Below are 26,826 nucleotides of genomic sequence, written 5' to 3' on the forward strand. Positions count from 1 at the left end.
ACATATTAAAATTACTACGCAGTTTTACCGAGTTTATCTAATAACTGGGTTAGCTCAGCTGAAGCCACATCACTCACCGAAGACAGAATTTGCTTGAACAAAAGCAGAGAGACCAGGCACTAAATGCAGCTTCTCAAGATTCTTAATGCAATATTCTCCTGTCTGCTGTTCAGTTCACACTTGCCTTTATAACTAAGCAAACCAACAACATTCAATTGCTGAATGAATTATAAAACCGTAGCTCCCAGACTCTCATATTTTACATCACAGGGGGTGGTCATCCAGCACACACACTGCCTGTGTACATATATTGTTATAACTCATCCTGAAAAACACATCAGTGCTGGCAGAAATGACAGTAATTGGTGCTCAGGATGTACAAGCACAAACCAATAGAATACACTCCCTCCCTCAGCTCTATGCAATATCTCCACCTGTCAATCTTCACACTTTGTTAAGGTGGAATCCGCAGCCACAATTCAGGGTGGGCATGTGGTTTCAAAATTTGGAGGAAAATCTGATAGTTTATGCAAATACTTTATTATTAACCTAACATTCCTTAAAACAATCTGCACGGTTTAATATTAAATGTATCTCTAATAATTGACAGGCATACTTTTCTAGCTCCTTTTTAAAAAAAAACTAAAAACTTTGTGTTCTTTTCTTAAAGATACAGTTCCTGTACTATGACTGATAAACCCAACATCCATAGCTTCTATTAGCATGAATGACAAATACATATCTAGACTCCCTTGATATTCAGGGGAGAACAGACTTCAAAATATCAGCCCAAATAGACTCAAAATTAACAATAACTTAATTATTGGGTAGTACTATGTGTAAATTTCAGACAGTTCTTATAAAATATTAGTAAACTTTACTAATAGCCTTCACATTTTGACAGTAAATATTTACAATGTTCTCAGCTATTCTGTCTTAACTGTTTTCTGTTCTGAAGAGTCTTTGTATTAATTTTTTAAAAATAAATAGACAAACAAAACTTGAGAAATACTAATAAATTAAACAACTAACCTGAACAATACGAGACAGGACTAAGTATAGCAAAAAACGAATACATTGTTAATCATTGTATATGGTACAAATTAGCATTTATAGTTAACTGTTATCAAGAAAATTGGGTTATGATATTGATAATACCCAGGAAGCAACTAGTCACTTAAGTTTTAGGTATGAAAAGTCCTTATTGATGGGAGAGGAGAAAAATTGATTAGCTGCTTGTTAGAGAGAGGTGCACGGGGAAAGGACTATTTTATCTACTTTTGAGATCTTTATGGTTCTTTAGATCTTAGTATTCAAACAAAATCCAGTTATAAAACATAGGGCAATTAACATTTGTTTGGGTGCTTCTTTAAAGTGTAAGTGAGATTTAAAAGTTTAACACCATTAACCATTTACCACAGACCCTGATCTTGCATTGAGAACTGACACCATGGACCCCTGCACCTTTAGCCCATTTATTTCAGCAGGGTCCATATAGGCCAAGAGGTCTGTGTAATTGGATCCCAAGGCAGGATTGAGGCCTTAACTTTTAAATTGACAATATTGTCACCATTTTAGCTGAATTACAGATTATTTTGATGTATTATACATTTGAACCAAACACTGGCTTTCTATATCCATATTCATGCTAAAGCTATTTATGGGAGTGGTGAGTATGTGCCAACGAATTTTAACGAGGATGAATTTCTATTTCTGCTTTCCACAGGTGGTGATGCCCATCAGGGCATGTAGGGACCCGGGTGACTCATTGGAAATCTGATCCAGATTGTTTCACTCTTCACATATTGTAGAACTGCTCCAACATTTGGCACCAGGCTGAGCGGTTCTGGTTTCAAAGGTAAGCAAAATAGCTAGTGCACAGTTGTTTGTATGGTTGAGTGACAGTGATAACACTTAACCATACAAATTAAGATGCATCAGATAGTTTTGGTCATCATTGGGATGTTATTCCATGAACAACTGGGCTGTGGAATGTAAATGCACTCTGTGGGTGGCAACTCGAACCAGAAACCCATTTCTTCCTCTCGTCATCTGTAACAACCAATGTGTGACATGCAGTGGGAACGTGGCATCTCATTTCATGCATAGTGAAAGCAAGTACCTCTATATTTATTCCTTCTCTCCCCTCCACAGCTGCCTATTCCCCTCTCCTCATTTGCTGCTCCTCAGCCTCTTCAGTCTGGCAGGGATAATCCACTCCATGCCAGAGCCACAGGCATATTTCTCCATAAAGTACTGGCTGTTACAATAAAGACTTCCCTGCAAAGAAAGCTGTGCATCACTGGATGGGGGAGATGAAGGAGAAGGGTACTTCAGCAGTGCAGCAGCTTTTCTTTCTGTCCCAGGAGTAGACAGACAACTGAACATCAATACTTGAATTCCCCAGTGGTACTAAACAGTGGATCCTCCAGTATGGGCAGAAGAAGATTCCAAATGACAATCACTGGCTTTATGACAAGGCAGTTGGGGCATCTGTGTCACTGGATTTAGACTCATGGAGCTACATTCTACTCTACTGATCAACATATTTAACTTGCAAATTATGGTGGTTCTTTGTACAGCAGCCCAGTGGGTTTCTTGCTTTGTAATTCACCAAACACAATCGTCATTTATCAGTATGCCCCTATAACTTATTTATGTGTTGCCTCTGTGCCCTGTTTTGACCATCCAATTCTGATCTAATACAGACCATTATAGTAACTGTGCTTGGAGTTATAGAAGTTATAGGAGTTATGTTTGGTTGAAAGAACAGAACCCAGTTACCCAACCATACTCCAAAGACCCAAACATTCTCTATTAAAATATGTTATTGACCAATATGGCTCTTACTATCACAAAATAGCTATAGTATTTTAATACAATGAACCAGACCTCTATTCAGTGTACCATGTAGCTGCATTTCAAGGCCACAGTGTAAGTGGAATGCACAGTGTAAAGATTGTGGTGTAACATACTTTCCCTTCAATGGGGGATATGTCACATGGCAAGAAATGCTGAAACCCCACCCCTTAAAGACAATTTCTACTGCATTATGCTGATTTGCCCTATCTTTCTACTGAGGTATTGCTATAGCCTGCACTGCCACAGTGTCTAAGAGAATGATATTCTGTAAAAGATGAGCAAAACTAAGGATAATATTTTGTCATTCACAAAGACTTTCTTGATCAATTACCTGCATTGATTTTGAAATCCAGAGTTCCCAAGGCAGTGTCACAAATACACATTTTGTTTCTGAATGTTAGATTGCACATTCAAACACTCTGGCTTTGCTGAAAGATGTGTGAAAACCATGTGTGGCTGCCAGGCCGTGTTCTATTGGCTGTACATCTGAGGAGGCTCAGGAGCGTAACTTATTTCTTCAAAATTACTTTTAACATACAAACTCTAAATTGGCTCCAAAGCTGCCTTCTTCAGAGTGCAGATTAGGAATGGTTTAATAATGAAAAAGAGAAAGAAGAAATTCCCAGTGGTTTCCAAGGCAGGACCTTTTGCAGATTATGTGCCATTATAAACATTAAAGACAAGCAGATTACAATGAATATTTGGCTGCAAATGATGGCTGCAAATGAGGATGCTCTTAAGTGCATTCATGCATCATCAGAGGAAGAATCCAGGGTATTCTGCTCAAACAACGTAAGTTTTAACCATATCAGCTGAAGGAGAAGTTCATCCATTACTTAAGAGATACATTGATTCCATCCAACAAAAGGTCACATATCAACCAGCATAGTAGATACTTCAATTAGGCAAAGCTTGCTCTCAAGTGTCTGGAGATTACAGGAGCACAAATAAAACAAATGGGTACCAACTGAAATGATTTCCAGGCCATCCAGGATGGCATGGATAGGTAAGACACCTCATACCTTTGCTGCCATCGAGTTCAGTTGTAAGCAGGAATAGAATATATATATTTTTTCAGTACAGAAATATTGGCCTCTGCCCCTTGAGCTAAGTTATCTTACAAGGGTTCATGATACACATTTGTACATTAAGAAAAAAAAATCGTACAACTGAAGAAGAAATCCCCACTCACACTTAACAGTTAAGTTCCTTACTTCTTCAAGTGATATGGCAACAAACTTCAAACTGATAAAAGGAAATACATTTTGCACACCATAAACCTGAGGAACTCATTGCCACAAGATATGATTGAGGCCAAGGGTTTAGCAGGATTCTGAAATGGATTGGACATTCATATGGATAACAAGAATCTGCAGAGAATTACAGTTACAATAGTAAAGATTAAATTAAGAATGTAAGAATGGCCATACTGGGTCAGACCAAAGGTCCATCTAGCCCAGTATACTGTCTTCTGACAATAGCCAATGCCAGGTGCCCCAGAGGGAATGAACAGGTAATCATCAAGTGATCCATTCCCTGTCACTCATACCCAGCTTCTGGCAAACAGAAGCTAGGGACACTGCCCATCCTGGCTAATAGCCATTGATAGACCTATCCTCCAGGAATTTATCTAGTTCTTTCTTGAACCCTGTTACACCAAAATTGTTTTGGAAGGGCTTTAAAATCTCATACTTCAGAATATAGGCCCAGCACTAATCAGAGTTAGGAAATCATTTCCCCTGTTGATCAAGTTATATAACTGACTAGTGCAGGATTTCTTGGCCTTTTGTCTGAAGCACCTTGTATTGGCCAGAGTTGGACACCAGCTACTGAACTAGATGGAGAACTGGTCTAATCCAGAATGGCAAATCCTATATTCCTGTGCTTTCTTATTTAATATTCTAGGTCTATATTTTAGCTCTGTTTGACAAGTCCAGATCTTGTTCACTATGACAAAAGCAGAACTAGAAGCTTGAAGATTAATGCACAATCTAAGGTTTAGACTAACCAAAAGAAGGCTACGGGAAAATATGATTGCTCTCTATAAATATATCAGCGGGATAAATATCAAGGAGGGAGAGGAGCTATTTAAGTTAACTGCCAGTGTGGACACAAGAAAAAATAGATATAAACTGGCCATCAATAAATTTAGGTTTGACCAAAGTTTCTAAGTATCAGAAGAATGAAGTTCTGCAACAGCCTTCCACGGGGAGCAGTGGGGGCAGGGGCGGCTCCAGGCACCAGCGCATGCCTGGGGCGGCCTGATGGTCGCCATGAGGGCAACAGTCAGGCTGCCTTTGGCGGTGCACCTGTGGGAGGTCCACTGGTCCCGTGGCTTCGGTGGTAATTCGGCGGCGGGGACACCCAAGGCGCAGGACCAGCAGATCTCCCGCAGGCACACCACTGAAAGCTGCCTTCCTGCCGTGCTTGGGGTAGCAAAAGACACTGAGCCACCCCTGAGTGGGGGTAAAATACCTAACTGATTTCAAGACTGAGCTTGATACATTTATGGAGGGGATGGTATGATGACACTTCCTACAATGGCATGTGCCCCACTGGCGACTGCTAACAGCAATTATCTCTAACAGCCAGTGATGGGACACTAGATGGGGAGGCTCTGAGTTAATATACAGAATTCTTTCCCAAGTGTCTGGCTGTTGAGTCTTGCCCACAGGCCTGGGGTCTAACTGATCACCATATATGGGGTCGGGAAGCAATTTTCCCCCCAGATCAGATTGGCAGAGCCCTTTTTGCCTTCCTCTGCAGCATGGGGCATGTGTCATTTGCAGGTTTAAACTAGTATAAATAGTGGATTCTCTGTAACTTGAAGTTTTTAAATCATGATTTCAGGATTTCAGTAACTCAACCAGAGGCTAGGGGTCTGTTATAGAAGTGAGTGGGTGAGGTTCCATGTCCTGCAATGCACAGGAGATCAGACTAGATCAGGGGTCGGCAACCTACGGCACGCGTGCCAAAGGTGGCATGCAAGCCGATTTTTGATAGAACGCAGGGCGGGCTGAGCCACTCAGCCCGCCGCCGCTCTGGGGTTCCCACTGCTGGCCTCTTGCCAGCCAGGGTCCCGCCGCCAGTCCCACTCAGCGCCTGCTTCTGGCCTGGGTGAAGGAACCCCAGGCTGGCAGTGGGCTGAGACCCCAGCTGGCAGGAGCCGGCAGCTGAAACCCCAGAGGGGGGCTGGCGGAGACACTCAGCCCACCCCTGAAACCTCAAAGCTGGATGGACTGACCCGCTCAGCCCTCTGCTACTCTGGGGTTCCAGCTGCTGGCCCCTTACGAGCTGAGATCCCTGCCGCAGCCCCCCTCACCTTGCTTCAGCATAGGCCCCTGCCAGACAGGGTCCAGGCTTCCGGCCCTGCTCAGCCCTACCAGCCGCCAGCTCCATTTACCTCAGCTGCCGATCTGGGGTTCCAGCCGCTGACTTCCTGCCAGCCGGTTATCAGCTTGTAACTCAGAAGCCCAAGTACAGCTTAAAGCATCTAAATACATGCCACCAGGCATTGGAAAACTCGGCAAGGGCAAGGATCACACTAAACTAATAAGATCTGCATTTTAATTTAATTTAAACAAAGCTTCTGAAACATTTTGAAAACCTTGTTTACTTTAGATATAACAATAGTTTTGTTATATATTATAGACTTGTAGAGAGACCTTCTAAAAAACGTTAAAATGTATTACTGGCACGCGAAGCCTTAAATTAGAGTGAATAAATGAAGACTCAGCACACCCCTGGACTAGATGATCATGATGGTCCCTTCTGACCTTGAAGTCTAAGCTGAACACATCCCAGAAATGCAGATCAGTATATTAGTAGTTTGAAATGTATCAGATGTAAAAGATATGGCTGATGCATTATGGGATACACACTAGTAAGGGTCTTGCATTCTATCCAGTAGAGGGCAGCTGTGCTCACACAGAATTTCAGGATGCATGCTTTCCAGTGGACAATAGGATAATATGAGATCAAAGTGTACTGTTGCACAATGGGTGTGCAGAACTCCCTAAAGCATTGCATTCCAGATGAGATCAATTACAGTTCTGCAAATGAACAAACATAATTCTGCAGGCTGCTTTTAGCCCCTCAAAGGCATAATAAATTTCAAATTTTGGAAATCTGCAGTCTGAATACGGAAGAGAATTTGGTCCTCCAGAACTGGTAAGAAAAAAACTATTATCTTAAGTGCAGATGCAAGACTTCATTGCTATAAGCTACCTGGTGCTTTGCAAAAATAAGCAGTAGTTATAATGTAAATAAATGTAATTGCCACATTAAGGATACAGAGCAATTAATTTCCTCTCCGTGCAACCTACTTATGATTCCCTTTAAGAATAATTTTCAGATAGAAGTTTCATTTCTTTTTTTAAAGGATTAATCCTGATGAGTACAAATGAATACAACTACATATTTAGATTAATTAGTAAACTAGTTTGCACAGTGCTTTTGAAGATATGGGGAGGGATAGCTCAGTGGCTTGAGGATTGGCCTGCTAAACCCAGGACTGTGAGCTTAATCCTTGAGGGGGCCACTTCGGGATCTGGGACAAAATCAGTACTTGGTCCTGCTAGTGAAGGCAGGGGGCTAGACTCAATGACCTTTCAGGGTCCCTTCCAGCTCTATGAGATATATAGGTAAAGCACTGTATAAATGCTATTTCTATTTTAATATTTTCTGTTACAGTATTTTTCTTCTCCCATGTAACATCCCCTTTTGCACAATGCCAAAAGATCTCAAGCCCTCATCTCAAATGATAACTTTGTACAGCAAGTCCACCTTCCTAATACAAGTTCGGAGATACTGCCAGGATAAGTGAATGAGGTGGGACAGTCAGTAATACCTAAATTAACAGACTCCCAAGAGTGTGACTCCAGCTGATCAAGGTCAACACAACAAAAAAGGAGAGCCTACTTTACTGGTGAAAAAGGCAGCAATCTCTTGACGGCTGCATCGTATCTCAAGAATCTGAACTGCTCGATTAGGAATAAAGAAGAGCTGAGAAGAGGCAGGAAGGACAGATGACAGAGCTATGCTCCCTAGAGACTGGCCATTTGAAAAGGCTCCCTCAATGTGATTTGAAAAGTCATTCATGACATCTCCTGAATTGTGGTCCCATGAGCCTTGAATGTTCTATCAATCCATTTAAAAGCCTATGGATTTTCCAGTAGCAATCTGGGCCTTTTCACTACTATCTTTCTTCTATATAATTTATATCAACTTAATTATTTAAAAGAATTGGGAACTTGGCGGATATGATTCAGGGTTAGTTTTTAAAAAGTATTCTTTCATGTGTCCTTTAACTTCTTGTTTCCCATTGTTTTCATTATGTTGTTCCATTTAAAACCAGATGGGAGGTACAAAGCAAAACAAGCTAAATGACAATTATTCTGGACTGACTATAGCCATGAGCTGGAACAGTATCCAAAAATCCATGCCATATTAACCAAAAGATTACATTCAATTACCCAACACACAGCTATCTTGGCATGTATTCATGTTAACAAATGGAGGTACCAGCACTCTGTTCCTCATAAACAGGGTAAAGGGAGCTAACATGCAAGGGGTATGGTTACATGGAAGGAAATGGTAGAGTAGCTCCTCCATATGTATACTACAGGGTGGGCTCTGTGGGCCAGGGTGTGTAGCCAGATTGGGGACAGAGTGGAGCAAGGAAGAGCTACATGGTATACTCCACTTGACAACAGCAGTCTGTCAGATTGCCATGGATTCTAATGCTTTTGGATCAATAATTATTTCCACACAGAGGAAGTAGCAGGAGTATAGGCACCAAGGTGAGAGGCACAGTATAAGAATCTGCATAGCAGAGACTGGGATAGCTATGAAGAAGGAGTTAATGGCAGCCCTGTTAAGGAACTGGCTGTGCTAACAGCGGAAAGGGGTGCATTGAGGGCATATAGGAATATCTTTGGTTCTTAGTCAGAGATCCACAGAGTTTAAGCCTGAGTTTCCCATGCATCATGGTATAGGCAGCCCAGCCTTTCCCCCTAACAGGACAACTTGCTGTGGTAGCACAGAAAATGTGTAAGTACTTTTAGAGTAAGTTTTCCCCTGCTTTGTTTTTTCCTTCAGGAAGGAAGAAATTGGCCCAAATGACTGAGGAATGAAAACAGAGAATGAGAGCAAATAATACACACCCCAGCTTTCCCCTCACTAAATCTGTGAAGGTCACATGTCTTTTGTTTTCCATTATTCTTTAATCACTCCATCAAGGTATTTGTAAGACCATCAAAGTGAAGAATTATTCAGAAAAGAAAGGAAGAAATAACTACCCTGCTGGGATATGTCAAACTCTCCCTCTTCTGTCTCACAGAACTGCCATGGAGCTCAACTCAACAAGAATTATCTGGAGTCTTGCATACTTCATAAGGCTTCTGAAACTGTAGAAAGTTACAGTCTTGGCTCTAAAGCAGGTTAATTAATGTAGCTTCTACTGAAGTCATTTTTGTTAATTATACCTGGTGACACACTAGTGAGCCTGCTTCTGGTGGACTTTCATGTCCAAGTTATTCACTGTGTTTACGTGGCACTTAGCAGACATGAATGGCAATTTTTAACTCAAAATACTCCAGCCTCAGGCTGGGGAACATCCTGTGTGTGTGACTGCAAATGGGGAAGGACACAATAATCACATCACACTTTCAGTTTTTTTTTAAATACCTAGCAATTAGCTTCTATAGACACTGAGTTGAGTTGAGCACTTAAGGAAGGACAGCCATCTTGGGGGTTGTGTATCTAATGATTAGCCGAAGGACTTGGATTCATTCATTTGATGCCCATCTCTGTCCCTGAACCACTGCACAAATGTCATTTATGGCTTGAGGCTTAATTAGAATTGGCAAAGTACTTTGATATCTGTCACTTAAATGTTATATATTAATGCTTATTATTGCTATTATCAATGAGATAACAAAACAGGAGTGATCTGATTGATCATCATTAATTAATACCACAAGGCTTACCAGGAAATGAATAGGGTCTGCATGTTCTAAAACTAACACATCCTGATAACATTCAGGCAATTGTGTAGCCCTATGCAGCGCTTTATTGCGCCTGCCACTCGGCAAACTGACCCTCTAGTGCATGTGCTGGAAGAGCTCTCCTATCCAAACTGTCTCTAGGAAATGGCAGAGATGCTTAATGACTTCTTTGTTTCGGTCTTCACTGAGAAGTCTGAAGGAATGTCTAGTATAGTGAATGCTTACGGGAAGAGGGTAGGTTTAGAAGATAAAATTTAAAAAAAGCAAGTAAAAAATCACTTAGAAAAGTTAGATGCCTGCAAGTCACCAGGGCCTGATGAAATGCATCCTAGAATACTCAAGGAGTTAATAGAAGAGGTATCTGAGCCTCTAGCTATTGTCTTTGGGAAATCATGGGAGACGGGGGAGATTCCAGAAGACTGGAAGGGGGCAAATATAGTGCCCATCTATAAAAAGGGAAATAAAAACAACCCAGGAAACTACAGACCAGTTAGTTTAACTTCTGTGCCAGGGAAGATAATGGAGCAGGTAATCAAAGAAATCATCTGCAAACACTTGGAAGGTGGTAAGGTGATAGGGAATAGCCAGCATGGATTTGTAAAGAACAAATCATGTCAAACTAATCTGATAGCGTTCTTTGATAGGATAACGAGCCTTGTGGATAAGGGAGAAGCGGTGGATGTGATATACCTAGACTTTAGTAAGGCATTTGATACGGACTCGCATGATATTCTCATAGATAAACTAGGAAAGTACAATTTAGATGGGGCTACTATAAGGTGGGTGCATAACTGGCTGGATAACCGTACTCAGAGAGTAGTTGTTAATGGCTCCCAATCCTGCTGGAAAGGTATAACAAGTGGGGTTCCGCAGGGGTCTGTTTTGGGACCGGTTCTGTTCAATATCTTCATCAACGATTTAGATGTTGGCATAGAAAGTACGCTTATTAAGTTTGCGGACGATACCAAACTGGGAGGGATTGCAACTGCTTTGGAGGACAGGGTCAAAATTCAAAATGATCTGGACAAATTGGAGAAATGGTCTGAGGTAAACAGGATGAAGTTCAATAAAGATAAATGCAAAGTGCTCCACTTAGGAAGGAACAATCAGTTTCACACATACAGAATGGGAAGAGACTGTCTAGGAAGGAGTATGGCAGAAAGAGATCTAAGGGTCATAGTAAACCACAAGCTTAATATGAGTCAACAGTGTGATACTGTTGCAAAAAAAGCAAACGTGATTCTGGGATGCATTAACAGGTGTGTTGTAAACAAGATACGAGAAGTCATTCTTCCGCTTTACTCTGCGCTGGTTAGGCCTCAACTGGAGTATTGTGTCCAGTTCTGGGCACCGCATTTCAAGAAAGATGTGGAGAAATTGGAGAGGGTCCAGAGAAGAGCAACAAGAATGATTAAAGGTCTTGAGAACATGACCTATGAAGGAAGGCTGAAGGAATTGGGTTTGTTTAGTTTGGAAAAGAGAAGACTGAGAGGGGACATGATAGCAGTTTTCAGGTATCTAAAAGGATGTCATCAGGAGGAGGGAGAAAACTTATTCACCTTAGCCTCCAATGATAGAACAAGAAGCAATGGGCTTAAACTGCAGCAAGGGAGATTTAGGTTGGAGATTAGGAAAAAGTTCCTAACTGTCAGGGTAGTTAAACACTGGAATAGATTGCCTAGGGAAGTAGTGGAATCTCCATCTCTGGAGATATTTAAGAATAGGTTAGATAAATGTCTATTAGGGATGGTCTAGACAGTATTTGGTCCTGCCATGAGGGCAGGGGACTGGACTCGATGACCTCTCGAGGTCCCTTCCAGTCCTAGAGTCTATGAGTCTATGAGTCCAGTACTGGTTTATTGGCCTATATCTGAGTTGCAGATCAGTAGTGGAGAGACAAGTCACATGGGGAATGCAGGCCAGGGACAATAGAAAGGTTTAGACATTAGGAAAGATAAGGATAATTCTCTTCAGGTAAAAATCTGAAACTGTTCCACCCTCGCTGCTGCTAGAAACCATCCCCCGATTTCTAAAACAGAGCCCCAAATTGTGACTAATTGAAAGATAGGCTCATGATTAAAGCACTCACTTAGAATTGGGGCACTCTGTGTTCAATTCCCTGCTCTACTGTATGCTTCTTTAGGCTAGTCTCTTTGTGCATCAGTTCCCTATCTGCAAAATGGGGATAGGTGTTGTGAGGATAAATACATTAAAGACTGCGATATACAATATTGGGGTAGAGGTGTTGGTCCCAGGATACTTGAGAGACAAGGTGGGTGAGATAATATCTTTTCCTGGATCTTGTCCCTCTCAAAGATTGTGAGGCGTTCAGACACTACAGAGACAGGGGCCATGTAAGTACCTTAGATAGACTAGTGAGATGGTCACCCGCTCCTGCCCTGAGGGGTTTAAAGACAGCCCTGGGAGAGGGCTGTGCCAGGACAAAAGCTACTAGGCTGAGTGGGAAGCGGGCTCAGCTGGGGCCATGCCCCAGTTAGGGCCCAGCTGGCCCTCTAAAGGCTTGAGACAGGAACTCAAGCAGACAGTCTCTCTCTGGCTATAGAGGGAGACAGGCCTGACTGCAGGGAGCTAGAGACAGGGTACCAGAGTGGAGCAGGGCTGGGGAAAGACAGAGGAGCTGGGGACCTCCAGCCTGGAAAGTCCCAGGCTGTGGCCTAGCATTGGGCTAATAGGTACTGGGGGTTGCAGAGGGCAGCCCAGGGGCAGGCAAAGGCAGCAGGTCCAAACCTAACCTTGCCAGTGATGAGTAGGCTGATACTACAGTCTGCCCCAGGATGTGGGGGCTAGACAATGACTGGCAGTAGCTGTATACTGAGGCGAGGTGGGGATAGTGAGTGGAGGTTCCTTGGGGAGGGGAGACCCTAAGACTGAGGGGTTACTACCAGGGGGCAGCACCCCAGATAACAGAGCACTGGATCCAGGAGGGACATGGGGGCCAAGCAGTAGCAGGACACCGGCCTGCAGAGAGCGCTCCAGTGGCTGAAGAGCTAATTCCCTGAGACCACCAGCAGGAGGTGCCACAGGGGTGAGTCTGCACTCTTACATAGACCTAATAATACCCTAATATCAACTAGTTTGGTACAGGTACATGATCCTTCCTGCCTTTCAAATAAGGCAGTGATTTTCTTAAACCATCTCACTCTTCTTTTTCCCATAATTAGAAAAAAATTAAAGTCTTAAAAATGGCATCCCAAATAATACATGCCATTCTAAAGGACACATGAGGACGCAGAAAAAAATAACACATCTGCCAAGAATGGGTGCATATTAACGTCACTTGTTTTAGCTTCATCCCCCAAAGTACACAGTTATAGTCCTTTTAAAAATAACTCCTTTTGGAAATAATTGGAAATGTCACATTGGAATGAGAACAATAAAATAATAAAGTGACTGTGAGGTGAACATGTATAAAGTGGGTAATGAATTACCCATGCTATTTTGTCTCTATCCATCCCCAAAAGGGTATTTAATAACAATAATGCATAAAAATGTAATAATATGAAGAAATTGGATTGCTTTCATGAAAAACAATATGATCCCTCAGATGAAGAATGCACTCTACAGCTGGACAGAGAGGGTTGGATGCAATAAAGAACATAGCTCTATACTGTGATTTTAACCAATTGCATACCTTAATACGTATAGCACATATCATGGGAAGGCGCACCTACAGGGCCCTGTGGATATCATGGTATTCCATTACATCATCATCAAAACCAAAGACACCCACATATACAGTCCACGTTCTGGGCACACAAAAGATAATGATCACCACTATTTTAGTTGCATTTATGCATTTTGAAAGTACCCCAAAGTGCCTTAAATGAGCAAAGAGAGCATGTCTGAATTTTTATCACTGCAGTTTGTCTGATTTATCTCCTTAGTGGGTAGCACAGTGGATTGCTGTAGGTAATTATTTTTTTGCCATTGGAATCTCATTGGAAACCCAGAAAGCACAGAAAAATTGCAAATACTGTATTATTTTGTATTATATAATGCCAAAGGAGAGTTTAGATATTTAATAATGTTCTGCTGCAATGTGACCAACTGAAGCTGAGCAAATAATCTGGAGTGAATTTATCCTCCTTTTCTGTTTGCAAATTGTTCATGAGTGGGTCATGGTTTTCCTAAATTTATTCATTGTTTCAAATAATAACGGAATAATCCCTATATTAATTCTTTGTCGAGAGATTGATTATGAGCAGTTTCTTAGGATTTGATGTTTAAAATCTGAGAAGCGTTGGGTAGTTCTAAATGACTGCACAGGTTATGTGCTACTGTTTGTGATCCCTGACTAAAGGATCAGATTTCTTGTGCAAATATTCATTTAAAATACAGTATTTCCGCAAATATTACTGCCAGTATACTCATTTGCTAGAATGTACATGGCAACTAAATAAGTGGGGTGCAAACACAGATGAATCAAGGACAGTCATTTAGTCAAATGGACAGTCCCAGAAACGGTTATCGAAGTATTTGCCCAGCTATTCTTAAAAGCCTATGAAACAGAGAATGATGCACTACAAGAAATAAAGTCACAGGTACAGTCTACATTTTTCTTGGTGTTATTCACTTTTCATATTAATACTCAGCATGATGATAATGTAGAACTCACTTTATATCCTCTGTGATTTGTGGCTAAGTGATTTCCAAATGAAGGCTAAGGTGTTGGATTAAATCTACAACAGCCATTAACTTCCTATTGACTCCCATTGATTGGGTACTGTAGGCCTAAAGGATTTTAGGGCCTGCCTACCTGACAGACCTCCTTTCTTCTTATGCAATTTCAGTAAAAGACACGTTCCCTATTCTGAACATTTTAGTTACACATGTCACAGCGAGAGATGACAAGGCAGCAAGCTATGAGAGGCTCCAATTGGTCTTTAATATTGAAGTCAAAAAATGCCCTTACAAAACATATAATCATCATCAGACAGAATTGCTAGCTATGCTTTACAACTGGGAAAATATTTGTATGGGATGCCAATTTTCTGATGCAGGGCTACTATGTTTACAAGTGAACATGTCTTATGCTAACTGACACCAAAGAATTATTTGATCTACATGGTAAGTAGTTACAGTTTCGACAGTAGTCAGAAAAATTCATTTTTTCTTTGTTTTATAACTGTTTCTTTAATTACAGTTGAGAGGCAACTTACTACATCAGGGCATAAGCATTATTAGGGCAAGGATAATTGTGCACATCACTTGCTAAGGCTACGTGAAATTCAGTGAAAGACTCATGAACTTAATCTTGCCAGAAGCTTGCATATCTTTAAGGTTTCATTCTGCCATATGAAAGGAGCAAATGACAAATGTATTCACTGTTAGTAATATAGTTTGTCCAATTCTTTATAGAGGTCTTTGATTTTAGTCAGAATGTATTAATGGTTATTTTACATTTTGACAAGTTTCTCACATTTTTTCAGAGCTAATTGGTGTGTGCATGTATACACACGAGCGTGAGCATAACGATAGGAAGTAGAGCTGGTTGGAGAAGGATTGTTCTGTTTCATGAAGGAGTTCAATATTTGGATTTCATTCCAATTACAGGGCTGCCCAGAGGATTCAGGGGGCCTGGGAAAAAGCACTTTTGGGGGCCCCTTCCATAAAAAAAAAAAAAGTTGCAATATTATAGAATATTATATTCTCATGGGGGCCCCTGCAGGGCCCGGGTCAAATTGCCCCACTTGCTCCCCTCTCTGGGCGGCCCTGTCCAATTAAGATTGAACACCAAAAATTTCTGTTTCGTCTGTGAAAGGGAATGGAGCCCCAGCTCTGCAGCAGTTGGCCTAGCTGACTGCCGCAGAGCTGTGGAGCTGCAAACCCTAGGGTTTCCAACCACTTAGATACTATGGTGATGAAGGACATATACATTCCTAGATAGCTATACAATGTGTATTGTGTATATCTATGATAATGAACTCATTTCTTTATAGTTTTTAATAAAATGACAATGACTGACAATATTACACTAGCTATAGCATGCAAAATGTACACTATTTCGTATCTTAGAAAAAGCAGCTCCTTCAAGATCTTCAGTATATTCTGTTTTACTATTTACATAGCATGGAGGAGGCCCTGTGGTTGACCTTTCATCTATTTTAACTTGCCCTTTAAGCTCTTCTATTTCTGTTTTAGAATATGGATATTGTAAGAACTAAGGGGAAACTAAAAAGGAAAATATGTCTCTCTGCTAGCAAAGAATAACCAATTGCTTGTAAGTTATTCCATATTTCACCAATGAACTGTAACTCTTACAGGGGAAAATTACCAAATATACAGTTTGCTCTCCATATTGATTCAATCTTTCCATCATAGTATGCTAGTTTGGTACATTATACATTCCATATTATGAATAATAACATTTTCCCTTCTGCTGAGTGGTGGTTAATGTTTGGGAGTCCCTTTTCATTGGGAAAAATATCTATCATGCTGAGACTCAGGATAGTTCCTCAGACTGTTTTAATCACAATATCTGCACAAGTCCTGTTTAACACTACAACAAAGCTTCACAAGAGCGAGCTGGTGCGTGAATTAGAATGGAAGGCAGGCCTTCTCTCTCAAGATGTGGTTCACAGTTTGAATGAGTCTGGGAACTCTGAACATCTGTATGCCAGCACTTTCCAGTTTGATTGTTCTGCCTGCAGCATTTGTGGCCCCACCACCCTGTGCTGGGAATGCCACTCCCTAGAGCCACACCTCCTCTCAGACCCCTTTTAGTCTCAGTACTGAGCAGGAATTAATTGGGACTTGGGTATTAGCCACTTAACCTTTCGTCTGGTTGCTCTGCTACACAAAGAAACACCCTAGCAGGGTTCAGCCATAGCCCACCACTGTAGCTAGCTTGTCTGGTGTTCTTCATTCAGAGCAGAGTGCCCTGTCCACCCACATATCCCTCTAACACCTATGCTCAGGTGAAAGACGGGGAGGTACTTTTCTCAAGGCACTCTTAGTTTTAACCCTTTGCAGAGAATTTCATATCAAATGTTTTATATAATAAAATAAAATAATTCAACAACATTCATTTCCTTATCACCTTTGCTATGGTAGCATTCTACTGTGGGAACAACTGTAAGTATTCATGCAGTTGTAGTGAAAACCCATTTTCATGAAGAGAGAATTCCTGCAAACCTCCACCCCATTCACACACATCTCATGCACACTTAATCAATGCAGACATTCATATCTTCAATGCATTCTCATTCATACTTAAAACATACAGTTGTCTTTAAGTGTATCTAGCCTGCACTGCAAATATAATGAGAAAGAAGTCACCTTTTCCCTTTCCAGACTAAAGTGGAGACGAGGCTTTAGAGAATTAAAAGTTTATTAGAGAATATTTAAATAAAGATGATACAAAGAGTTCAAAGCGTCAGTTGTTGGTCATTGGTCATACAGAGTATAGGGGGACGCTGGTATTGGGAATTGATTAGCACATAACATATACAGTCTGTAAGGTCCTCCAATGCGGGGTGTATGGTGTGTGGGATCAAGAAGCAGTAGGGAAGCAGTGAGGGTACATCGCTCATACAGTGGGTTATAGGCAATCACGGGTATGAGTAAGTGGGCCGGGTAATGGGGACAGGATGACCCTCACATGGTGGAATCTAGTTCGGTGGGTTTAGGGCTTAGGGGATATGGTTCAGTAGGGGGGGTTTATAGGCCTCCTCCCCCCCGTGGGTGCACAGAGCCACGCTGGCTCATTCTTGGTATTGGCGGTGGCCAGTGATGTGCTCTGTGTAAATGTCCCTAGACCACCGGATAGTGTCCGAGACCATCAAACGTCTCATGAGCCGTGCATAGCGACGGCCCACCCCACAGGCCCTAAGTACACGTTCATTACAGGGGTCCCAGGCACCCAGTGCCCCGACAATCAGGGCATCGGTGTAAACCTCGTAGCCCTTTGCCTGCAGGGTGTCCGCCAGGGGGGCATATTTTTCGAGTTTACAGCTCTGGCTTCACGGAAGGCTGGGGTCCTGTTCTCAAACGGGATCGTCACGTCGACGAGGATGATCTTTTTCCGCTCCTCGTCCATGATGATGATGTCCGGGCGCAGCATGCTGTCGGTGTCGGGGATGGTGTGGTTGACTGCGATCTCACCCAGGTGTGGGGCAATGGCCTTCACCAGCCGGTCCTGGACGGCGTTGTGGTGCAGCTGCCAGGCTCTGGCGTGGGGTAAGTCTTGACTGTGTCCAGAGGTGAAAAGCCGATGCCTATGTTGGGTCTAAACTTTTGGTGAACTTTGGAGCCAAAACACACCCAGACTGGCCGTCTGTGCATAATCCTTTCTGAATCCTTTATCGAACAAAGCACTGACCTGCAAACTACTCATGACACCCCCTTTATCAAGGAGCCATTAGCCTTTATCTCTATGCATTTACTTGTTAAACTTGCTTTCCTGTAAAATCTTAATTGATTATGCATGACCATTATCTTTTATTAATCACTTTGTTTACTTCTGTGTATAAATATTGATGCTCACCCCTAATAAAGGGGCCACACTTATTCTAAAGCTTTTGGGTTAGTGTGAGCCCGTTGATCAACGCATTGGTGTCTGGTCTCTGACAGAATTGTGTGCCCATAACCACTCCGCACGAACTCGGGTGCTGGAGAGGTGAGTAAGGACTTGCTTTATTACCTAACAATTTGGGGGCTCGTCCGGGATACCTTCTGGTGCGGTACCTCTGTCCAGTGGTCAGACCACTCATATATGAATTGGCAAGGCGCCACAGGAGATTTCTCCCAGCCAATTCAATATTGAGGGGTCGTGTATTGGACAGCAGGGTAAACGCCAGTTGGAGGGCTCCTGTCAGACACCATGGGTCAAGGGACTAGCGTGCCTCTTGAGAGTCCGTTGGGGATTGTAAATAAGTTATGGAACGAAGGGAAACTCCCAGTACAGACAGGAATGTCTAGGAAGAAATTGTACACACTATGTGTAAGGAATTGGACTGGGTATACCGCGGTATTGGCCGACCCGGAGATAAGGTGGCCTTCGTATGGCTCTTTCGAACAGGCTGCCTTAAGAGGAGTAAAGAGCCAGATCGAAAAAGACCATCCGGGACAGTTATGTTACTGGTTTTGTTGGGACACAGCAGCAGAGCTGTGGAAATCTTTAAAAATTATGGCAGTCAGGTACTCTCCCGAGAGTGAACCCCCTCCAGGTTATTTCGATGAAGGGTGTAGACCACGGCGTGTTTTGACTCGTCAGCTGGTCCCCTCTGCACCTGCCCCTATTCCTCCGCAGGGGGACTCTCTCCTTGTAGCAGAGGGGAATCTGCAGGATACCAGATTGGAATTTCTGCAGAAGGATGAGGAGGAAATGGAGGGGCAAACCTCGGGAGGAGTAGTTACTAGGCTTATGTCCAAGCAGGTACGGCAGGGTGCATGCCCCCCCCCTGAGGAAAGTATAGTTAGAGAGATGCCTTTACAGGTGCACGATCAACCTTATATGGGCAATGATGGACGGTTGCAACATGCTAGTATTGTGGAATATAAAGGATGGCTAGAATGGGACTTGAAAGAGTGGGGACAGTTGTCAGGGTCTTTTGGGGAAAATCCCCGAAAGATCATAGAACTTCTAGAAAGATTGTTTTTAAGTTATAATCCTACTTATACGGATGTGGATCAGTTGTTAAGTAGAGTTTTGACCGGAGAGGAACGTAGTAGATTGTGGATGGCAGAAAGGACATGGGGAGATAGCAATGCAGTTAATCTTACTTGGATGGATAGGCGGGATCTGGCCGCTGGCTGGAATCCCCTAGACTGGACTCAGCCAAGGCTGATTCAGCTGCGAGCAGATAGAGAGCGATTGTTAGAGAGACTCAAGGAAATGGCTCGCCGCTCGCCTAATCAGGCTAAGTTCATGCAGATTCGGCAGGAATCTGATGAGCCGCCCAGAAAGTTCTGGTCGAGGCTATTGGAGGGGGCCCGAATGTTCACTCAGATGGATCCTGAGAGAGAAGCAGACCACCCTACTCTTATTTCATTTTTTGTGAATCAGTCGGTGCCCCCTGTAAGGGATTACTTCTTAAAGTTTCGCCCTGGTTGGGGAGGTGAGTCAGTCACTTCAGTGTTGGACGTAGCTGATTTTGCCTGGGTGAAAGAAAGGGAAAGTAGTAAAAAGAAAGAGAAAAAGGAAGAATATAAGCTGATGGCTTTAGCTTTTCACGGCGGTGTTCGAGGCAAAGGCCGTGGCCGTGGCAGGGGATTCCAGGGTGCTCGGGGAAAGGGGTCCTGGCGACCCCAGCCATCAGGAAATTGTTTTCAGTGCGGACAGCCTGGTCACTTTAAACGTGAATGCCCCTGGGGACGCCCAGAGGGTCTAGTTGCATCCGCAGATGCTTACACAAGTGAGAAATACACCCCTGCACCACCAGCTCAGCCCATTCCCCAGGCCTGGATCAACTACGGGAAACAGCAGCAGCCGCAGCAAACTCAGCCTCCTCAATGACGGTACCCCGGGGGCGAAGGCAAACAATGTGATGGTCTTATTTCCTTAATGTCTTTAGCCGGCTCCTTTCTCACTTTCTCCCCTCCCAGCAAAGAGCCTCGTTTAACCCTTTCAGTCCAGGGACTGCCTGTCTCTTTCCTCATTGATACTGGGGCTACTTTCTCTCTTTTAAATCATGCCCCCTCTCCCTGGCTATCCTCTGAGGTTAAAACTGCGACTGGGGTGGAGGGCAACCCACAGTCTCTGGAACTCACTTTGCCTTTGAATGTTGTTTATGCTGATAAATGTTTTCCTCACCGTTTTCTTTTTTCCCCAGCTTGTCCGATCCCTTTGATGGGCCGGGATTTACTCTGTAAGCTTGAGGCTACTTTAACCTGCACTCCTGAAGGGGTAGGATTATTGATGACAGTGTTAGGAGATTCGGCCCCTACTCAGGGTAATTGGGAAACACCCCCCTCTCTCTCTCTGACCTCACTGACTTGCCTTCAACCCTCTGGGGAATTTCTGACACTGAAGTTGGCCTGCTCCTTTCGGCAGAACCCGTAAGGATTCAGGTGAAGCCTTCCTTAACCCCCCCGTCAGTCCCTCAATACCCCCTGTCGCTGGAAGCCCGGGAGGGCATCCGCCCCATTATCGAGGGATTCATTGCACAAAAGCTAGTCCGCCCTCAGCGCACTCCCTGTAACACCCCTATACTGCCTGTCAAAAAGCCTCCTAAAAAGAACGGAGACCCTGTTCGTTGGCGCTTTGTACAGGATCTACGAGTTGTTAATCAGTATGTGGTCCCTCTTCATGCAGTAGTTCCTGACCCAGCTACTATCATCAGCCAAATCCCCTGGGATGCTGAGTGGTTCACTGTTATTGACTTAAAATCAGCTTTTTTCAGCATTCCTGTGCACCCAGACTCTCAGTATCTCTTTGGTTTCACCTGGGAGGGACAAAGTTATGTCTGGCAACGACTTCCTCAAGGCTACAGAGACAGCCCCACGATTTTCAGCCAGTGCCTCCGCCACGACTTGGAAGGTTTCACCAGTCCGCAGGGATCCACATTGGTCCTATACGTAGATGACATCCTATTAGGTAATCGCGAAGAAGCTGCCCTCCGCATCGATGGTAAGGCACTTTTATTATACCTACACACCAGAGGCCACAAGGTAGACCCTAAAAAGATTCAGTGGGTCTCACAGAAGGTCCGATATCTGGGCTTCCTGTTAACCCCAGAGGGAAGACAGATGGACCCAGCCCGCATAAAGACTATTCAAAACTGCCCTCTACCGAACACCAAGAAACAACTTCGAGGTTTCTTAGGATTAATTGGCTTCTGTCGCCCCTGGTTGCCATCCTGCGGGGAGTTAAGCAAACCGCTCCACCGACTCACTGCTAACCTTGCTCCTGACCCTTTGCAGTGGTCCCCGGACACTATTAAAGCCTTTCAGTTACTCAAGGACAGTGTGGCCTCCTCCATGTCTCTCCGCCCCCTCAATTACAGCAAACCCTTTCACCTTTTTGTCCACGAGAGGGGCGGAATTGCTAGTGGTGTTCTTACCCAGCTGAGCGGGCCCCACCATTTCCCGCTTGCTTTTTACTCTCAGCAAATCGACCCTGTCGCTCAGGGAACCCCATCCTGCACCCGGACTCTGGCAGCAGCTGCCCTGCTGATCACAAAGGCAAAGAGCCTAACCCTGGGTCATTTTACCACGGTTTGGACCTCTCATGCCTTGTCAGCCCTTCTGCGTAGGGGCACAACCCAAGTCTTTTCGGCCCATCGTCAGCAACAGCTAGAGGCCGAACTCCTAGAAGACACTAACCTAATTTTTGAAAGGTGTGGACCCCTTAATCCAGCTACCTTGCTTCCTGACCTGCCAGTCCTCCAGGATCAGCACGACTGTGTGGAAGTAGTTTCCAGCATCTTACAGATAAGGGACAACCTGTTTGACGTGCCACTGGACAATCCCGATTGCATCCTCTTCTCGGACGGAAGCTCCTTCTATGTTGATGGCAAGCGTTTCACTGGTTATGCTGTCACCTCTGAATGGGACATTCAAGAGGCCGCCTCACTGCCAGGCAACTGGGGAGCCCAAGCCGCTGAACTCTATGCCCTGGCCCGAGCTTGCCAGTTGGCCGCTGGTAAGACCGTTACCATTTTTACTGATAGCAAATATGCTTTTGGAGTTGTGCATTGTCATATCCACCTCTGGAAGTTTCGAGGTTTCCAGACAGCTGCCGGTAAACCCATTCAGCACCTCCCCCTCATCCACAAGCTTTTGGACGCCCTCCAAAAACCCTCTGTCCTGGCTGTAGTTCACTGCCGGGCCCATACTAAAGATAGTAGCCCTGTTACCCATGGGAATGCCCTGGCTGACGCCTCCGCCAAGAAGGCTGCCACCTTACCTTTAGCCATGCCCACATTGGCTATTGCAACCTCCTCCTTTATTCCACCGCACCCCGTACCAGTACCCGCTGCTGAACTACAATCGTGGGAGAGCCTCGGGGCCACTCTGGTCAAAGGGACCTGGCTTATGCCAGATGGCCGAGCCTGCCTCCCTCGCTCCACATACCCCGTGGCAGTTCGCTGGCACCATGATAAAGGGGGTCACTACGGCACGCACGCCCTCGTGGACACTATCGCTCGCTTTTGGTATGCTCCAGGCATTCAACCCTATTGCCTATCAATAGTGAAAGCATGCAGCACATGTCAGCGTAATGGACCTGCTCCGCCTCTTAACAAAATTAAGGGTGGAAGACCTCCGCCTGCTGCTCCATTTCAACATCTCCAAATTGACTTTGCAGATATGCCAAAGGCTTTTGGGAAAAAGCACCTCCTTGTTTTGGTTTGCCCTCTGACTTCCTGGGTCGAAGCTTTTCCTACTGCTAATTGTACTGCTGCCACAGTGGCGAAGATTCTCCTTAGAGATATTGTACCCCGTTTTGGCATCCCTCTTGTGCTCGACTCAGATCGCGGACCTCACTTTACTGGTCATGTCCTTGGCCGTTTAGAACAAGGACTGGGCATTTCACACTCCTTTCATACACCCTACCACCCCCAGTCTAGCGGGAAAGTTGAGCGTATGAATAGGGAACTTAAGTTTACATTGGCTAAATACTGTCAGGAAACAGGATTAAAGTGGCCTCAGGTACTTCCCTTGGTCCTGTTTCACCTTCCTACTCGCCCAACCCGCGCATTGGGATTATCCCCCTTTGAACTGCTCTATGGACACCCCCCTTTCAAAGGCGGGGCGCTACCACATGCTGATGTTTCACTATTGGGAGGGGATCATATGACCGCGTATCAGTTTCTCTCTCTACAGGCTCGCCTCCGTACCCTTTGGAAAGCCTCGCAGTTTTCCCAGACCGTGCCGCTGGAGGAACAAATCCACCCGTTCCAACCAGGGGACTTCGTCTGGGCCAAAAAGTTCGTTCGTGACGACACCCTCCAGCCAAGGTTTACTGGACCCCACCAGGTTCTTTTGACAACCCAGACTGCAGTGTTCCTGGAAGGACGCAAATCTTGGATCCACCACTCCCACGTCAAGCCAGCCGTAGTGGACCACAGTGACGGACCAGCAGCTCTTGTCACCACTGAGGACACTGCCTTCGACCAGTGGACCAGCTTACCTCTCTCAGACATTAGACTTAAATTGACTCGAAAAAAATGAGAGGACCCTTTATTCTGACAACTGTATGTTTTTATGCTTTTTTAGTTTATTTTCTGCTTATGAAGATAATGCTTTTATTAGATATTCCCACGAGGTTAAAACTCGTATTTTAGGAAATAGAAGTGATTGCTGGGTATGTACTCAATTTCCAGTAAATGCAGCACAGGGACTCCCCTTCACACCCATTCCCCTAACCACTGCTAATATGACTTGGATGCCACCGACTAGAATAAAAGATCCAGTCCAACCCAATCTTACATGGGACAAAACAGAAGTGCCAATTAACAAATATCTCAGGGTAACCAATCAAACAGGATCACTGTGTTTTGTTAAAGAAAAAGGGTCAACTTTTGTGGGAACAAGTAAATGCAACATATATTTTAATGGCACCGCCTTTAGTAAAAATCTTGGCTTCAAGCCTTGCGCATCCCACTTATCCCATATGTGGATCCCTCACCCCGATCCAACCTTTTCAACTTTTTCATGGAGGGGCAGGTTTCAGAGTCAGTTTTTAAAAAGCCCTGCTCAGATCTCGAGGGTGTCCAACTAATTGTTAAAGGATACACAATTGCCTTCTACAACTGCTCAAGCAGTACTACACTGCCCTTTGAGGACAACACTACCAAATTGTGCCTCTGCAGTTCACACAACGACCCCTCTGCGTTACCAGGGGAACAGTGGTACAACGGGTGGTGGGTTACCTCCTACTTTGAGAAATGGAATACCCAAAACGCATTATATGGAACATACTGGGTGTGCGGGCCCAAGGCTTATTATTTTCTCTCCCCTGATTGGGCAGGGTCATGTTATTTGGCATGGCTTGCACCGCCTTCTCGCATCTCCCTCACTCCCCCTCATTTTCCCCACGTTCGTAACATCCGTGAAACTGACAGAGATATTAATCTCCGTGATGGTTTGTCCTGGCAGCGGTGGGCTGGTCACACTAGCTTGAAGGGTGCTATCATCCGTCTACAGGGACTATTAGAATCTTTGACCAATGAAACTGCAACCCTATTTGAAAATCAGGCCGGGGAAATGTCCCAGCTGCGCCAGTTAGCTTTGCAAAACAGAATGGCTTTAGATATGATGTTAGCAGCCCAGGGAGGAACTTGCGCCCTCATAAATGAAGAATGCTGTGTTTTTGTAAATGACACCTACTCTGACACTTTTCAACGTACCAAACACCTAAGGGAAATGGCTAAAAACTACTCCTCTGGCCAGCCACCTTATGATTGGTGGGGAGCCTTATGGAATTGGCTGCCCGGACTTGGGTGGGTTAAAAACCTCTTGGTGGGTGTTGTTGGGGCCATAGTAGTCCTTATAATACTGTGTTGCTGTATTCAGTGTGTCCCCTCCCTCATAAACTCATGTAAGTCAGTTTATTCTTTTCCCACTTCAGCTAAAAGCCTTACTCTCTTCGAATTGGAGCAGGCTGAAATTGCCAAGCGGCCCTTAAGATCTTGAAATAGGGTGTAGCTTTTTGATTAATAGTTATCTCAAAGCTACAAATGGAGGAATGTTGGGTCTAAACTTTTGGTGAACTTTGGAGCCAAAACACACCCAGACTGGCCGTCTCTGCATAATCCTTTCTGAACCCTTTATCGAACAAAGCACTGACCTGCAAACTACTCATGACACCCCTTTTATCAAGGAGCCATTAGCCTTTATCTCTATGCATTTACTTGTTAAACTTGCTTTTCCTGTAAAATCTTAATTGATTATGCATGACCATTATCTTTTATTAATCACTTTGTTTACTTCTGTGTATAAATATTGATGCTCACCCCTAATAAAGGGGCCACACTTATTCTAAAGCTTTTGGGTTAGTGTGAGCCCGTTGATCAACGCATTGGTGTCTGGTCTCTGACAGAATTGTGTGCCCATAACCACTCCGCACGAACTCGGGTGCTGGAGAGGTGAGTAAGGACTTGCTTTATTACCTAACACCTAACTAATTGGAATCATGTAGATAGTAGATTTACATTTGTTTTCTAAAGTGTACATTAAAGCCTGGGAAATGACAGACTCTCATGCACTTTTTGAAGCCTAGCACATAAGAAATATTTACACAACCTTCAGCCTTTCAGTGTACTTTGAACTATAGCCTCGTCCAGACTAGGGGAGGAAAATCGATCTTAGATATGCAACTTCAGCTACGTGAATAACGTAGCTGAAGTCGAATATCTAAGATCGAATTACTCACCCGTCCAGACGGCGCGGGATCGAAGTCCGCGGCTCTCCGTGTCGATTCCGGAACTCCGTTCGGGTTGATGGAGTTCCGGAATCGATGTAAGCGTGCTCGGGGATCGATATATCGCGTCTAGACTAGACGCGATATATCGATCCCCGAGCAATCGATTTTAACCCGCCGATACAGTGGGGTAGTCTGGACGTGGGCTATGTCATAGAATGCACTGCTTAATTATAAACTGTATTTATTTGATTGAATCATAAACATGTTTTTGTTAAAAGGTCTATGTCACAGCTGGCATTTCCAGCCAAAAGTTAAGAGTAAATTAGTTAAACAATGTTATCAGACTATAATCCTGCATTCATTAGGCTGACCTTTCCCACTTGCCAACAAAAAACTCAAGAAACGTGTGTGAGACAGTGATCCTTGCATTGAAGGACGTTTCCAGATTTGTTACAGCAACACTTCAGACTTTCAAAGGGGGAAACCATTTTTTAAGTTGTTTGCAGATCTATTTGCTGCAGAAGTCAAAAGAAGCTGAGGAAAAAAGTTCAGCGGGAATCAACTGATTTATAACAGTCCAGTTTACTTCAGGATTCATGAAAGGAACTGGCTGAATGTTTACTAGGGTGA

The 26,826-nt window shown here is 43.9% G+C and overlaps 1 protein-coding gene across 10 annotated transcripts in view; it reads right to left on the bottom strand.

The window, feature by feature from the left end:
• Nucleotides 1–26,826, bottom strand: part of DLG2 (discs large MAGUK scaffold protein 2) — a 1,569,268-nt gene that overhangs the window by 181,369 nt on the left and 1,361,073 nt on the right. Inside the window, exon 1 of one of the 10 annotated variants that reach the window (XM_030558522.1) lies at nt 78–307. The exons of the other annotated variants lie outside the window; for them this stretch is intronic. The gene's annotated coding sequence lies outside the window, so the exon portion shown is untranslated. Of the gene's footprint in view, nt 1–77; nt 308–26,826 lie in introns of those variants that run through there. 10 annotated transcript variants of the gene reach the window in all.

Source organism: Gopherus evgoodei, chromosome 1 (assembly GCF_007399415.2).
Source record: "Gopherus evgoodei ecotype Sinaloan lineage chromosome 1, rGopEvg1_v1.p, whole genome shotgun sequence".
NCBI lineage: Eukaryota > Metazoa > Chordata > Testudines > Testudinidae > Gopherus > Gopherus evgoodei.